Source organism: Lygodium microphyllum, chromosome 15 (assembly GCF_053477565.2).
Source record: "Lygodium microphyllum isolate KBCC chromosome 15, Lygodium_microphyllum_v1.1.10, whole genome shotgun sequence".
Lineage (NCBI taxonomy): Eukaryota > Viridiplantae > Streptophyta > Polypodiopsida > Schizaeales > Lygodiaceae > Lygodium > Lygodium microphyllum.
In genome coordinates, this window is record NC_141149.1 from 118,881,826 (window position 1) to 118,897,842 (window position 16,017).

Consider the following 16,017-nt stretch of genomic DNA (forward strand, 5'->3'; position numbering starts at 1 on the left):
TAAATGCTAGGAATGCAAAGAAATGATTATAGAATTGAATAGCAAGAAGGAAATGACTTCTCTTGAAAGTATAGGGCAAGTTAAATTTGAGTAGACATGGAAACAATAGAATCCCACTTCTGATGTCTACCCCTAGGATCCTACAACTATATACTAGGCATGGATTGGCTTTAAAAAATATTGTCTTTTATGTACAATGGTGGACTTTTGATAGAGCTCTTATTAGTTCAAGAGCTTCAACCACATTGGACGAAGTTATATCTCACCTAGCTACCTTACACTATATCTCCAAACTAACCATACACTTTCTCTTCCTATCCAAGAAAGCAAGAATAAAAAACTAGCCTTGTGCTATAGTGAACTCACCTACTTACTTCCCACATTGTAATCACTTGGAAGTTTCATAAATGGCTCCATGATCCGTGCAATGCTTCCCTTGAAAAATGTTTCACTCCCCTTCCATCTGCAACAAGCATTCCATCATTGAGATGAGAGGATGGAGAAGGAGAAGAAGGAGGAGTCATAGTGTTGGGGTAAATGCATCTCTACCTAGCCACCCGTGTATTACTACACTGACAATACCTGCCACTGCACACTACAGGTGGCAGGTGCCCATCACCGTCACTTTATTCTTTATTCTTTTAGTGACAGTTTGAATAAAGGAAGGCCTGGCCACAATTATTGGAGTTTCCATTTTCTCTCTTTCTTGCTCTTGCTCTCCCACCATAGCTCTTCCAAACAAGCTTCGATCCTTCTCACCTTTCAATTGATATTAGAGCACGGTTGCTCGAGCATTCCGACTTGGTTTGTGACTCTTTTAGCTTCCTATCGATTACCTACACTCATTGGGTCTCCTTCCCGGCAGCCATAGCCAACTTTCCTAAGCTCCCATCACTCCCCGACTTCCCGAGCATCGACCCGGCCCATTTGGGCACCCTCAAGCATTTCTTCAGAGGTATTGGAGCTCTCTTTTGTTATTTTACTTCAATCCATAGGTTTTGTGAAGCAGGGCAGCCATGTCTTCTTGCTTCTTGTGATGCCTACTCTCTACCGGTGACTTTGCCCTTCAAGAGGGAGCTCTTGGGGGTCCTTGACTACTTCCCCAATCTTGCCTTAACCTTGCCCAACCCTTCCACAGGCCCCAAATCAATTTGGGCCAGCTTGAAGACCTACAAAAAAAATCGTTTTTTACTTTTCGGCACTCATTGGTAGCTTGAAAACACTTCATTTGGCACTTGGGAACACCCCCTTGATGCTCGACATTGGTGGTTATCATTGGCATTGATTTGTGGATTGATTTACCTTAGTCCAAGACTCTTTTCCACAATCCACAGGCAACGACAAATAATGTTACATCAGCACTTTATGTTTATGCTTGGTTGGCATTGACATTGGTCGTGCCCCGAATGCTAGGGGAATGTATGCCTATGATGTGAGATGCTTTTGGGACTGAATTTACTTAGACATTGACTGTTTTATATAGTCCACAGGCAGCCGAAAAAAGTATAGCCCTTTGTCATTACACTTTATGCTCATGCCACATAGTCATTTGATGTTCGATTATGCCCAGTTGGTGCCTATACATATGGGAAAGTATGCCTATGGTTTGTCTATGGTTTTGAGCTTGGATTGAGCCACTGTTTACTCATTTTTGGATGTTTATTTGCTGCTGGAATATTCAGGGGTGAAGCTATTTTGCTTATGTTTGGATATGCCTATTGTATTCAAGCTATGTCTTGGATGTATACATTGATGTAATGACTCTCAAGGATCGACATAGAGCTTGTTTGCTCGATGTCCATATGACTGTCGCATGCTGATTTATGCGTGCTTGATGCTGTTATGCTTTGACAGTTAGTGGTTGACTTGGTGCGTTCATTTTGCCTACAGTTTGCTCTCATTGTACCTGGTTGTAATTTATTACAACAAGCAGTTATGCATGGACTGTCGTGGAATTTTCATATTGAATCATCCTGATTTTATGTTATTTTGATGGTTTAGTGGGAAACATCATTAGCTATCAGTTCATGGTCATTGTGCCTTGGTTTTGGTGGTATTTTGGCTGTTTACAACATAAAACAACAAGCAGTTTTGCATTGCCTACACCGTTTTGGACTGCAGTATGGCATCTTCTTCCACTAATAATGCTATCTTCAGCATCACTAAGCTTGATGGTATGAATTATGCCTACTAGAAGAGCCAAGTTTGGCAGGTATTGGTGCAAAAAGTGTAGATAAAGCCACTAAGGATGCATGGTGAGTAGCCTAAAACTGTGACTGATGACGAATGGGATGAGCTTGATGAGTTATGCAAGTCCACCCTCACCTTGTCTCTCATTGAACAGGTGCATTACAATGTGGTTGAGGAAGCACATAGTGCTTGGTAGCTTTGGGATAAAATTAAGAACCTCTATGATAAGAAAAGTCCAGCAAGTTAGATGTATTGTGATTGAAGCAACTTATGGACTTGCGCATGAAGGACAATATGACAATGTCTGTTCATTTGAGCCAGTTCCATGCTATTCTCAAGAAATTGACTTTGCAGGGTATTACCTTCAATGATGAGGCTACTCCATTTTTTTTGCTTGGGACTTTGAGTGAGTCATGGGATATATTCCGCACTGCCTTATGTGCTCCTGCTACTATTTTGAACTTGCCTAATGTAGAGAATGCTCTTTTGCAGAAAGAGATCAACCGTAAGAACTTGGATGCCTCTCGTGTGTCACATGCTTTGACTGTTAGAGGTAGAGATAGTAATGGAAAGAATGACTGTGGGAATGGCCATAGCAAAGACTCATAGAAGTCTAGGTCTAAGTCACGTTGTAATTCGCGCAACAAGTATCATGGGAGAAATGCTAATGTGACATGTCATCATTGGGAAAAGAAGGGTCATATACATCCACATTGTCATGAGTTGCATAATGAGAAGTGCAAAGAGACGGAAAAAGACAAAGTACATGAAAATTTCTCTGATCGCAACATTATGCCCGCGAAATCTAGTGTGAAAATTGAGGAGATAAATGTCGTGCAGATTAATGACTCTGATGGGGAGTACATACTTACAGCTAGTTCTTGTGATGCTATGCTGTTGACCGAGGTTCACTCTTTGTATGCGCAGTGTTGGATTTTGGATTCTGGTGCTTCATTTCATGTTACACCATGCCGTGAGTGGTTCCATTCCTACCGCATTGTCTCTGGTTCAGTTCACTTGGGTGATGACAGGTCACTTGCTATTGTCGACATTGGGGATGTACAGCTACAATTCTCTACTGGCAGTACTTTTTTGTTATAGGATGTACATCATGTACCTACACCTACATGTAGTCTTATGTCTGAAGGGCAAGGGCAACTTGATAATGTTGGGTTTCATATTTTATTTGTGGATTCTACCTGGAATATCACCCATGGCAAACTTGTGCTTGCTAGAGGTGCCAAGGCTGGCAGCCTCTATCCTCTTGTAGTTGATGGGTCCTCTGTTGACCATGTTTTGTCAGTCAGCTCCATCCCACATGTATCTCTTTGGCATGCCTATTTGGGCCATATGGCCTTGAAGGGAATGAATTTTTTTAATGGTTTTTAGTACTTACCGCCCCTTGACTATGCATGTTTTGATTCATGTGAGCATTGTCTTTATGGCTGGCTGGCTAGGAATATGCATAAGAAGTTTAGCAAACACCATGACTGAGCCCCTAGCATTGGTACATTTGGATGTCTGCGGGCCCATGCCATGTCAATCTATGGGTGGTGCAAAGTATTTTGTGACATTCATTGACATTAAACTTAAGTCAGATGTCTTAGTTGTGTTTCAGAGATGGCTTGCATTGGTTGAGAACCAGACTGGGCATAGGCTGAAATGCCTTAGGACTAACAATGGGATAGAATATGTGTCACGTGCCTTTGAGTAGCTATGTGATGAGAGGGGTATTAAGCGTTAGTTGACCGCCCCCCTATACCCCACCCCAAAATGGTTCGGCTGAGCAGATGAATAGAACCATCCAGGAGCGTGTACACAATATGCTTAGCCATGCAGGCCTACCACAAAGCTTTTGGGCTGAGGCAATCAATACAACTGTGTATGTCATCAATACATCACCTTCCAGTGGTTTGGATTTCTAGGTCGCAGAGGAGGTATGGACTAGGAAACCTCCGTCTTATGTACATCTACATGTCTTTAGATGTGAGGCATTTTGCCATGTGCCCAAGGACAAGTGGACTAAGTTGGATCCTAAGAGTGTCAAATGCATTTTCATTGGCAATGGAGATGCAAGTGAGGTGGGTTACCGCCTCTGGGATCCGCAAGCACGAAAAGTCATCCGCAGCCATGATGTAGTCTTCCATGAAGGCAAGATCCATAGGCATCATGAGAAGGTGATAGAGATATGCATGGTTATATTCCAGGAGGAGCCACATGCTCCTGCACAACCAGTTAGATAGCCTGTAAGTAGCAGCAGTTCGTACACATGGCCAGGATGTTGGACAGGATGCTAGACATGCAATAGAGCCTGTAGTGAGACGGTCTACTAGAGCTAGACATCCACCTAATAGATTTGAGCCCTTGATGCATTATGTCTTGGTTATAGATGCAAGAGAGCCTCTCAACTATGATGAGGCTATGCGCAGGGGTGAAAGTCACTCTTGGGAGAGGGATATGCAGTCTGAGATGGACTCCATGCATAAGAATATGACTTGAGATTTGGTTGCATTGCCTAATGGCAAGAAGGCTTTGCCATGCAAATGGGTGTACAAGCTGAAAAGTACCCCTAGGCACTCCAAGATGGCTTATAAGGCAAGACTTTGCTAAGGGTTTTAAGCAAGAGCATGGAGTTGACTTTGATGATGTCTTTTCTCATGAGGTCAAGATGACCACCCTATGCTTGGTTTTGGCCTTAGTCGCATAGCTTGACTTGGAAATGTATCAGCTGGATGTCAAGACTGCATTCTTGCATGGGGATTTGCATGATTAGATTTACATGGAGCAGTCTAAGGGCTTTGTAGAACCTGGCAAGGAGCACCTAGTGTGCAAGTTGAAGAAAAGTCCTTATGGCTTGAAACAAGCACCTAGGGAGTGGTATCATAAGTTTGATGCCTTTATGCAGTCACAAGGCTACAATAGGAGTGCTATGGATCCGTGTCTTTACATGAAGAAAGACCGTGATGGCTTATTACTTATTTTGGTACTTTATGTGGATGATATGTTGATAGCAGGGAAAGCTCATTATGAATTGGATGCTCTTAAATCTCAGCTGAAGAAGAGCTTTGAGATGAAGGATTTGGGACATGCCTCTCACATTCTTGGTATGCGCATTAAGCGTGACATGCATCAAGGACTACTCTACCTCTCACAGAGGGAGTACATTCATAAAGTCCTTAAGCGTTTCCGCATGCAGGACATGAAGGCTATTGGCTGTCCATTACCTTCTTATGTGAAGGTCTCACAAGCCGATCGTCCACAGACAAATGAGCAGAGGGCCAAGATGGCCAAGATCCCTTATGCATCATCCGTGGGTAGTTTGATGTATGCCATGATAGCCACTCGATCAGATATTCCCTTTGTAATTGGTGTTGTGGCACGATATATGGCTACACCTAGAAAGAAACATTGGGATGTTATGAAGGGTATCATGAGATACTTGAAGGGCACTGCAGATATGTGTGTTTGCAATGACAGCTAGGATACAGGAGTTGTGAGATACACTGACTCTGATTATGGAGGACATGCAGATAGTAGGAAATCCACATCTGGCTATGTATTCACCTATGTTGGAGGTGCTATCTCTTGGATGTCCAGGGTTCAAAAGTGTACGGCTCCCTCTACCACTGAGGCCGAGTATGTTGCAACCACAGGCTTGCAAGGAGGCCATATGGGCAATTTGGTTCATGGCCTTGGAATTGATTATATACCTACACTGCATTCGAATTCTATGAGTGCTATTCAGCTAGCCAAGAATCTGGACTTCCATGCAAAGATGAAACACATTGAGGTGAGGTATCGCTTCATACGTGGGGTCGTGGAGGACAAGTCTGTTGACCTTGTCAAGGTATCCTTTGACAAAAATCCTACCAATCTGCTCACAAAAAGCCTCACTACTGAGCGCTTTGCCTTCCTCAAGAGATTGATGGACGTTGGATGAGATGACGTTTTTTCTCATCCTATTGTACGTGTGTACATTGTACTGTTTTTTCTTTTCTTTTTTCACTCCTCACTGGGACAAATTCACCTTTAAGTGGGAGGTTGTTGGGGGTAAAGATGCCTTTGCCTAGCTGCCCGTGTATTACGACATTGACACTACCTACCACTACACACTACATGTGGCGGGTGCCCATCACCATCACTTTATTCTTTATTCTTTTAGTGACACTTTGAATAAAGGAAGGCTCAATCACACATTGTGACTGTTGGAGTTCCCATTTGCTCTCTCTCTTCCTTGCTCTTGCTCTCACGCCATAGCTCTTCTAGGCAAGCTTCGATCCTTCTCACCTTTCACATAGTAGAGCTTCATCTTGTTGGGGTCCCTCAACTCTAACTCGCAACTCTCCCTCACATAACTCCACTCTCAAACTCTTTCCATTGGAAATAAGAAATCATAAATAGGAAAATAAGATAAGCTTATCAATCTAAGTACCTCACTCATACACTCTTGCTCACTCTCTCCCTTACTCTCAATAAGATTAGTATAATATAAAAAGTAAGAGCAAAGGATAAGAGATTGCTCAAAGTTGCACACAAATGAATGAAGTTTTGTTCAATTTTTTTACTTTTATACATTAAGGTTAGTGTCAAGATTTTCACCACAAGTTAGGCATCCTATCCACTTTTATGTCTTGTAACTTGTCATCTCACTTATGTTAATTGATCTTAATCTAAACAAAGGTGAATAGAAGTTTCTTATCCACAATCTTGACATTTTTCGTACAACTGATATATTTAGGACTATTACAACTTGCACGGGAGTGAGCCCGGCTCTCACAAGTTATCACAAAATCACTTTGACTTCATATTACATTTTCTCAAGATAATATGATAAAGCTTTTAAAAAAACTAATCTATCAACAAAAAATAAATTTAGCGATCTTAAATGAAGCAAAAATGAGCCTACATAGAAAGAGGTGAGTAGTAGAAAGTGAACCAAATATGTTCATTAGTCTCTAAGAGAAAATGAATTTAGTGACCTTAAATGAAGCACATGAGCCTACCTAGAAGGAGGTGAGTAGTAGAAAGTGAACCAAATGTGCTCATTGGTCTCTAAGACAATGTAGTGCCACTCTGGCTACTACTTCTATGATTCATTAGGATTTACTCCAAGACATGTTCTTTTATTTCCCTCGAACTTGCAAACCTGATGAAAGGTCTGTGTGTCTTATTGATTTTGAGCCACTTCTTAGTTATGTATTCCCCTGTCTTGCTCAGAGTCTACACTATGAAATTTGACTCCTGATAAATATTAAAGTCAAATAAATGCCACTACAATTTTTTACCCTTGACTCTTGTTATAGTATTGCATGGTTCTTTCTAGATCTTTCTCTTGTCCCTTTCGTGTTGGAAACTATAATTATTCATCAAATATTTTTTGGATTTGGGCTTCTGGTAGATTGGATTCTTGGCCAATTGAATAGCACTCATAGAATCCAAATATAGCATAGGATAACATTAATGCCAAGGTCTGCCCCACCAGACGGTCTAACCATAGGGTCTCCTTGCAAGCCTCAATGGGTTGTAATATACTCTATCTCAGAAATAGATAAGGCCATGTATTTATATACCCTAGACATCCAAGAACTAGTACCTCTAGCACAAGTGAAGACATACCCAAAGTTGGATTCTCCACTATTTGCATGTCTTGCATAGTCAAAGTCAATGTAATCCATGACTATAGTATCTTGCCACCATAGCAAATGCACATATCTATAGTTCCTTTCATGTACCTCATGATACCCTTCATAGCATCCCAATGTCATTGACTAGATGTAGCCATATAGTCTGCCATAATTCCCACTACAAATACTATGTTAGGTCGAATGGCTATCATGGCATACATCAAACTACCCACTCTGCAGATGCATAAGGAATCTTGGCCATCTTGTCCTTCTACTTATCTAATTGGAGACATTTGGCCTAACTAACTCTCATATGATAAGGTAAAGGATGGCCAATAGGCTTAATATCCTACATATGGAATTACTCAAGCACCTTCTATATGTACGCCTGCTCTGATAGGTAAAGGAGCCCCTTAGAGCAATTGTATGTGATGCACATACCAAGAGTATGTGAGGCTTGTATTATGCCCTTCGTCTCAATGTACTTCTTGAGCTCAGTCTTCAAAGTATCTTGCTCATCATGATCTCTCCCAGTAATCAACATATCATCAACATAAAGTCTAAGATAATAAGTCTACCATCAGAAGCCTCCTTCATGTAAAGACACAGATTCATATAATTGTGACTATAGCCATGCAAATGCATGAAAGCATTAAACTTATAGTACCATTCCCTAGGTAACTACTTAAAGCCATAAAGGTTCTTTCTCAACTTACACACTAAGTGTTACCTGCCCTTATCCATGGATCCCTTAAACTACTACATATAAATATCCTCATGCAAGTCTCCATGCAAAAAAGTTGTTTTCATATCCATTTGATAAAGATCTAGATCTAACAAGGCCAAAACCAATCATAGGATATTCATCATGAACTCTCCCAAACAACAATCAACATATCACTGACATACAATACCAAGATAATAAGGCTACCATCACAACCCTCCTTCATAAAGGCATGGATCCATATCACTATGTGTATAGCCTTGTGAATGCATGAATGCATTGAACTTATGGCATCATTCCCTAGGTTTCTGCTCAAGGCCATAAAAGCTCTTTCTCAACTTACACACTAGATGATCCTTGACCTTTTCCATAAATCCTTTAAGGTACTACATATAGATATCCTCATGCAAGTCCCCATGCAGAAAATCCATTTTCACATCCATTTAATAAAGGTCTAGATCTAACTACACAACCAAGGCCAAAACCAATCGTAGGGTAGTCATCTTAACCGTAAGACAAAAGACTTCATCAAAGTCAATACCATTCTCTTTCTTAAAGCCCTTAGCAACCAAATGGGCCTTTTATATTGTCTTGGGGGATCGAGGGATACTCTTCAGCTTGCACACCCACTTGCATAGCAATGCATGTTTCCCACTTGGCAAAGGAACCAAATCATGTATAGGGTTTTTCTATGTTGAATCAAACTTATACTACATAGCTTTCTCCCAAGAGTGACTATCACCTCTACACATGGCCTCCTTATAAGTAAGAGGCTCACTGGAATCTATCACCATAACATAGTTTATGGAGGATAAAAAAGGGTCAGCTATCTCTACTAGTAGACCATCTCAAAATAAGCTATGAGGACTATAGATCCTATCCAACATCATAATCATGGGCCACTATAACATCAACTACTATAGGTTGTCTAATTGGTTTTATGTTATGGAAGGATTCTCTTGAAAGATCACTATGTGTACCTTAACTACTTGCTCATGCTACTTATGCATCTTCTCCTCATGGAAAACAACATCATGGCTGCGACCCATTTGACTTGCATCCCTATAACCAAGAAATATACATTTTACTAACTTAGAATCTAGCTTATTATGTTTTTCCTTGGGTACATGGAAAAAAGCCTCACATCCAAAGACTCTAAGATGTGCATATGAGGGAGGTTTTCTAAACTATATCTCCTCTACAATCTAACAATCAGTAGTAGTAAATGGGAATCTTTTATCAAATGTACGGTAGTAGTAACCGTTCACTAAGATATTATTTGTAGATTCTACCTAGTCGTTCGCTTGAGGGTAGTAAGGCGAGGATTTTCAATGTACAATTAGAAAGGTAGACATGAAGTGAGCAATCACTTCATTGATGAAATGTGTGCCTTGATCACTAACTACTTCAATGGGACAGCCGAATCACGACATCACCTACTCCCAAAGGAACTTAACTGTGGTTCTAGCACCATTCTTTCTAGTGGCTTGTGCTTCTACCCACTTTGTGAGGTAGTCCGGGGCAACTATGATGTACTTGACCTATGAATATTATGCTGTAGGACTAGTCGACCTGATGAAGTTGATTCCCCAAATTTTGAAAGGCTACCTTCTTGCAATGATTGGGCTTAACTCCATTTTGTCCTTGCAAACAAGTACCTTGGTCTGTTGAATATTCATTGCAGTACTTTACAAATTGTGCTACATCTCGAAAAAGTGTAGGCCACCATAGTTGACATTGCACCACCTTGCGGGCTGTCATGTCTCTATATTGAAGTGTCCTCTAGCAATTCCGCTGTGTGATTTTGAAAGTACGTCATGCGTTTCATGCTCTCACACACACTTACCTAGCAAGTCATCTTGCCCTAGCCTATAGAGTTGACCTACTACTATCAACTGATAGGTTTGTATCTTGAGGATGAGTTGCCTAAGCTAGGATTTGTCAATGGGTCTTTTGGGTAGTTTGTGTTCAAGTGCTTGGACTATGTCATCTACCCAATATAGAATCAAGTTGGCTCTAAACAAATCTTTCTTGCTAGATAAGTTAAAGAGATGTGTGTTTGGCAAATCGTCAGCGATATCTTGCCCAACGCCTTCTCTTATGGGTATGCAGAATATGTGGTCAGCCATGTAATGTTGTTTCCCCTTGTGGCACAACCACAGAGAATTTGAATTCTAACAACATAAGTAACCATCGAGCAATGCGTCCTATAGCACAAGGTTTATTAACAAAAAAGAGAAAGGCTTGATGGTCAACAAAGAAAGTAAAAGGCGTAGCCAACAGATAATGCCAAATTTTCTTTACAATAAATACCATGACTAAACTTTCTCTCTCCTTTGTGGAATAGTTCATTTTAGTGTCCGTGAGTTGTCTGCTAGTGAAACTCACTGGATAGTCTAGATTGTGTTTGCCAGGCTAGCACAACATTGCCCCCATGGCAAACCTCAAGGAGTCAATGTGGACGTGGAAAGTTATGGTCCAATCTGGGGCTCATAGTATTGGCACAGTTGTCAGAGCCTTTTTCAACTCTTTATATGCACGTTGACATTCCTTAGTCCATTCGAATATTATCAATTGTTTGTAGAGTGGTCAAGGGATTAATGCATAGTTCAACACAAATCACTGATAGTATCCCATATGCCCTAGGAAGCACTAAACTCCCTTATAATTGGTTGCTTATCTCCTGATTCTAGACTCCTTGGGAAATATCCCTAGCTAGCTTGCTGGCCCATGGCATTCAAGCTCTATTTTGGCAACACTGCTTGAGGTTCAATGGCATCTCTTGAATTCGGTTGTGTAGGTGAAACTGGTGTGCTCACACTAGAGAGATTATTAATTTCATCCTCCAAGATGGGCTCAATGCCCTTTAAGTGTTCCTAGGCTTCTCTCACCTACTCCTTGACTTTATCTTTGGCTTCAAGTTGGCACTTTAGATTGGGGTAGTCCCTGACCTTAGCACTTTCTTTTTCTGTAGTCTGGAGCGGGTGTTTTTGCCTCTACGTCCGTGACTTTCTTCCTTGCAGGTAGTGTCTTGGCACTCTCAATTTTAAGCGTGACCTTTGCTTCCCTTTTCTTCTTCCTTTGCCTACATCTCTTATTTCCTATACTGAGGTTGCGTCTATGTTGCTAGGCACTGGTAGTGATATGTCGGCTCACTCTCGGGTCATAACATGTAACGGGATGGGCGTAGCCTCTTTGTTGAGTGTTTCAACTCCAAATTATGAAGAGAGAGAGAGAGAGAGATAGTGTAGAGGAACAGAGAGCTCAGTTAGACTCTCACTTCTTCATTAATTATTCCATTGTACTTCATTACTTACTAAAGAGTAAGTTATACACTAGGTTTCACTAACCAAGAGGTCACACCGACTAACCAAGCTTATTGAATGTCCAACACATGTACAAGTGGACACTTCTAAGATACTATTAGTCACACACAAGATAATGAGCTTGAAGTCTCAACACTCCCCCTTAGGCTCAAGGCAAAACCAGTATACCAAGTAGGTGTCGAAACCAATTGAACTTATCTTTACCCAGAGACTTGGTAAAGATATCTGCTACCTGCTAATCCATCTTCACATGCATAAGATCCACACTACCTACAAGAACCATCTCACAGATGAAATGATAGTGTACCTCAATGTGTTTAGTTCTGGCATGGTAAACTGGATTTGTTGCCAGTAGTACACTACTAAGATTATCTCATAACAAAGTCAATGGAGCATCCACCTATATGTCCAAATCAGCCATAAGTTTGAGCAACCATGCAATCTCACATGTTGCTAATGCAACATCCCTGTACTTTGCCTTAGTGCTAGACAATGCAACCATAGGTTGCTTCTTGCTGCTCCAACTGATCATCCCACTTCCAAGTCTAAAAGCATAACCACTTGTAGATCTACGGTCATATGAGCATCCTACCCAATTTTCATCCGTGTATCCAACCAGTGTCAAGGGCTTAACTTTCACATAAAATAGCCCATAATCTATAGTAGACTTTACATATCTCATAATCTTCCTAACAACATCCAAGCGTGGATTTCTGGGCTTTTGCATGAACTGACTTATGAGCCCGACATCATAACTCAAGTCAGGCCTGGATATAGTCAAGTAGATTAGATGTCCAACCGTCTGCCTATACATAGCCTCATCATCAATTTCAGCTCTAGTGCTAATGTCTAGCTTGACATTCTAATCAAAAGGTGTATCTAGTGGCTTACATTCATCCATGGCATATTTCTTTAGCATTTCCATGCCATAGTGTTTTTCCATCAGCCATAAACCATTTTCAACCTTGATCACCTCCATACGCAAGAAATACTTGAGTTGACCTAAGTCTTTCATATCAAATTCAGATTTCAGCATTCTCATAACATTATATATCCCAAAGTCATCATCACCTATGATTATCAAAATCATCAACATAGATAACTAGCACTACCAATATTTTTCGTAAACAACTAGATTGCAACCCTGCCAACAATAAATCCCAAACTCTACAAGTAATTACTGATCCTTGCATGCTAGGCTCTTGGAGCCTATTTCAGCCTATACAATGCTTTTTTCAATTTGCATACATAATGTTGAAAATCATGGTGTACATACCCTTCAGGCTGATCCATATAAACATCCTTTGCTAAATCACTATTGAGAAGTGTAGTTTTAACATCCATCTACTGTAGTTTCCAGCCTTTAGCAACAGCCAATGTGATCACTGTTTGTATGGTTTCCATCTTGGCAACAGGGCTAAATGTTTCCTCATAGTCTAACCCATACTGTTGAGCATATCCTTTAGCAACCAGCATGAACACCATATTAGATATTTTGGGAATTTCCCAAGTCCCACTTTGAATGAATGTCTTACTTTTGTGAATGAAAGAGAGCACTATGTTTATGTTTATCTTTAAAGGGCACTTTGTATGTTACAAATATGAGATCAGACATCTTGAGAGCTTAAATGATGAATGTAAGCTATGTAGTTGTTACAAGATTTGGATTTCACCTCTATCTTTTCTAGCATACTAACAAAATATGATGTTGTATGGTGGTGGAAACATCAAGGAGGCTTAACTAGTATATACCTAGGAAATTTTCAAGTTTAATGTAAGAATACAAAGGTTTGATGGAGTGGAGAGAGAATTTAGAATACAAGAGCCTTAAACATTGTATGAAAATATATTATCATGGCCAAAATTTATAATGTTATGGATTTGAAGATATTATAATACGAGTTTTTTCTTTTAGATATAGCATCATTTAAAGTGACATGTATAAGTTTCATGAACTAGGACCTTAAAAGAGTCACCACTAAATAGGTGTGGTTTAATAACTTGATCTAATACCATATCTTAATAAGTTTGGATAACCTATGATGTGATGGTTCTTTTTTTGTGTAAACCAATAGACACAAGTATGTCAAATAATTGCTCACTCCATTTACATTTTTGTATGTATATGCATGATATATAAATATCTTTTATTCAAAATTTCTATCTATCTTGACAATATATGGACAAGATGGATATTGACTTTGGCCAAAATTAACGAGTTTCACACTTTGACTAGCTAAAGGAATTTTCATATCATAAAATAAAGATTTATATACCAAGCTAGAAGTTTATGATTTTTCTAAGACTAAAGATTTAACCTTTGACCAATGGTTTGTGTTTCCAAAGAAATAGACATAAATTTTATAATCAATCAAGACTTATTTGTTAGCTAAGACATAAAGTACAAAATTGGACTTAAACCACTTTATAAGAAATTTCAACACAATCAACTAATGTTATTGAAAGAATAAAAAACATTAAGTAGATTCTCCTCATTGATATTAGTGGCGTTTAAAAACACCAAGGTAGCTACACAAAACACTTTAAATTTTTAACAAGCATATATTTTATAGCCATGCAAAAGCCCTTAATGTAAGGGATATATTTACTATGCAAGTCAAAATTAGTCCATATAGAGTCATTGTCTTGTTGCATCATGTATATTGGAAAAATACAACTTTTGTAGATAGCTGCACTACCATTTATGAAATGTTTGTGATATCCTAACTCATGAGCAAGTTGCATTGCTTCCATATCTTTCAAAGTAGAGACTAAAGGAGTCTGCTTCAACATGGATAATTGTGAGTTGTTCAATGTAAGTGATAGAAGATGTGAGGCATTTGTTGAGTATGCTTGTATAGTAGATGGTTATAAAGTACAAAATAGGATTTAAACCACTTTATAAAAAATTTCAAAACAATTAACTAATGTTGTTGAAAGAATAAAAAACATCAAGTAGATTCTCTCATTGATATTGGTGGTGTTTAGAAACACAAAGGTTAATACATAAAACACTTTAAATTTCTAACAAGCATATATTTCATAGCCATATAAAATACTTTAATGTAAGGGATATATTTATTATGAAAGTCAAAATTAGTCCATATAGAGTCAGCGCCTTCTTGTTAATCATGTATATTGGAAAAATACAAATTTTGTAGATTTTTTATAAAACATTTAGCTACACTACCATTTATGAAATGTTTGTAATATCCTAACTCATGAGCAAGTTGCATTGCTTCCATATCTTTCAAAGTAGAGACTAAAGGAGTTTACTTCAACATGGATAATTGTGAGTTGTTCAATGTAAGTGATAGAAGATGCGAGGCATTTGTTGAGTATGCTTGTATAGTAGACTATCATAAAGTACAAAATAGGATTTAAACCACTTTATAAGAAATTTCAATACAATTAACTAATGTTATTGAAACAATAAGAAACATCAAGTAGATTCTCTCATTGATATTGGTGGTGTTTAGAAACACCAAGGTAATTACATAAAACACTTTAAATTTCTAACAAGCATATATTTCATAGCCATGCAAAAGCCTTTAATGTAAGGGATATATCTATTATGAAAGTAAAAATTAATCCAAATAGAGTCAGCGCCTTCTTGTTACATCATGTATATTGGAAAAATACAAATTTTCTAGATTTTTTATAAAACGTTTAGCTACACTACCATTTATGAAATGTTTGTGATATACTAACTCATGAGCAAGTTGCATTGCTTCCATATCTTTCAAAGTAGAGACTAAAGGAGTTTGCTTCAACATGGATAAATGTGAGTTGTTCAATGTAAGAGACGGATGACATGAAGCATTTGTTGAGGATGTTTGTATAATAGATGGTCTCTTAAAGCAAGAAGTAATTGAAGATTGAACATATATACCATCTTTATCAATCATGGTCTCGTGCGGTGCTGATGATGAAGATGAAATACCATCATTCTCTACTCTAGTCCATTCATCAATGACAACCTTGAATTGAGCATACAATTCATGTCCATATTGAACTAGATCCTGTCCATATCGATCAAACTTGATGACTTCACGTGCATCATGGTATTTTCTTAAGCGAGTCAAGTATGGTAGAAGTTCTTTGATCAAGATAGAGTCTTCACGATCAATATCAAATGTTTTTGGATAAATGC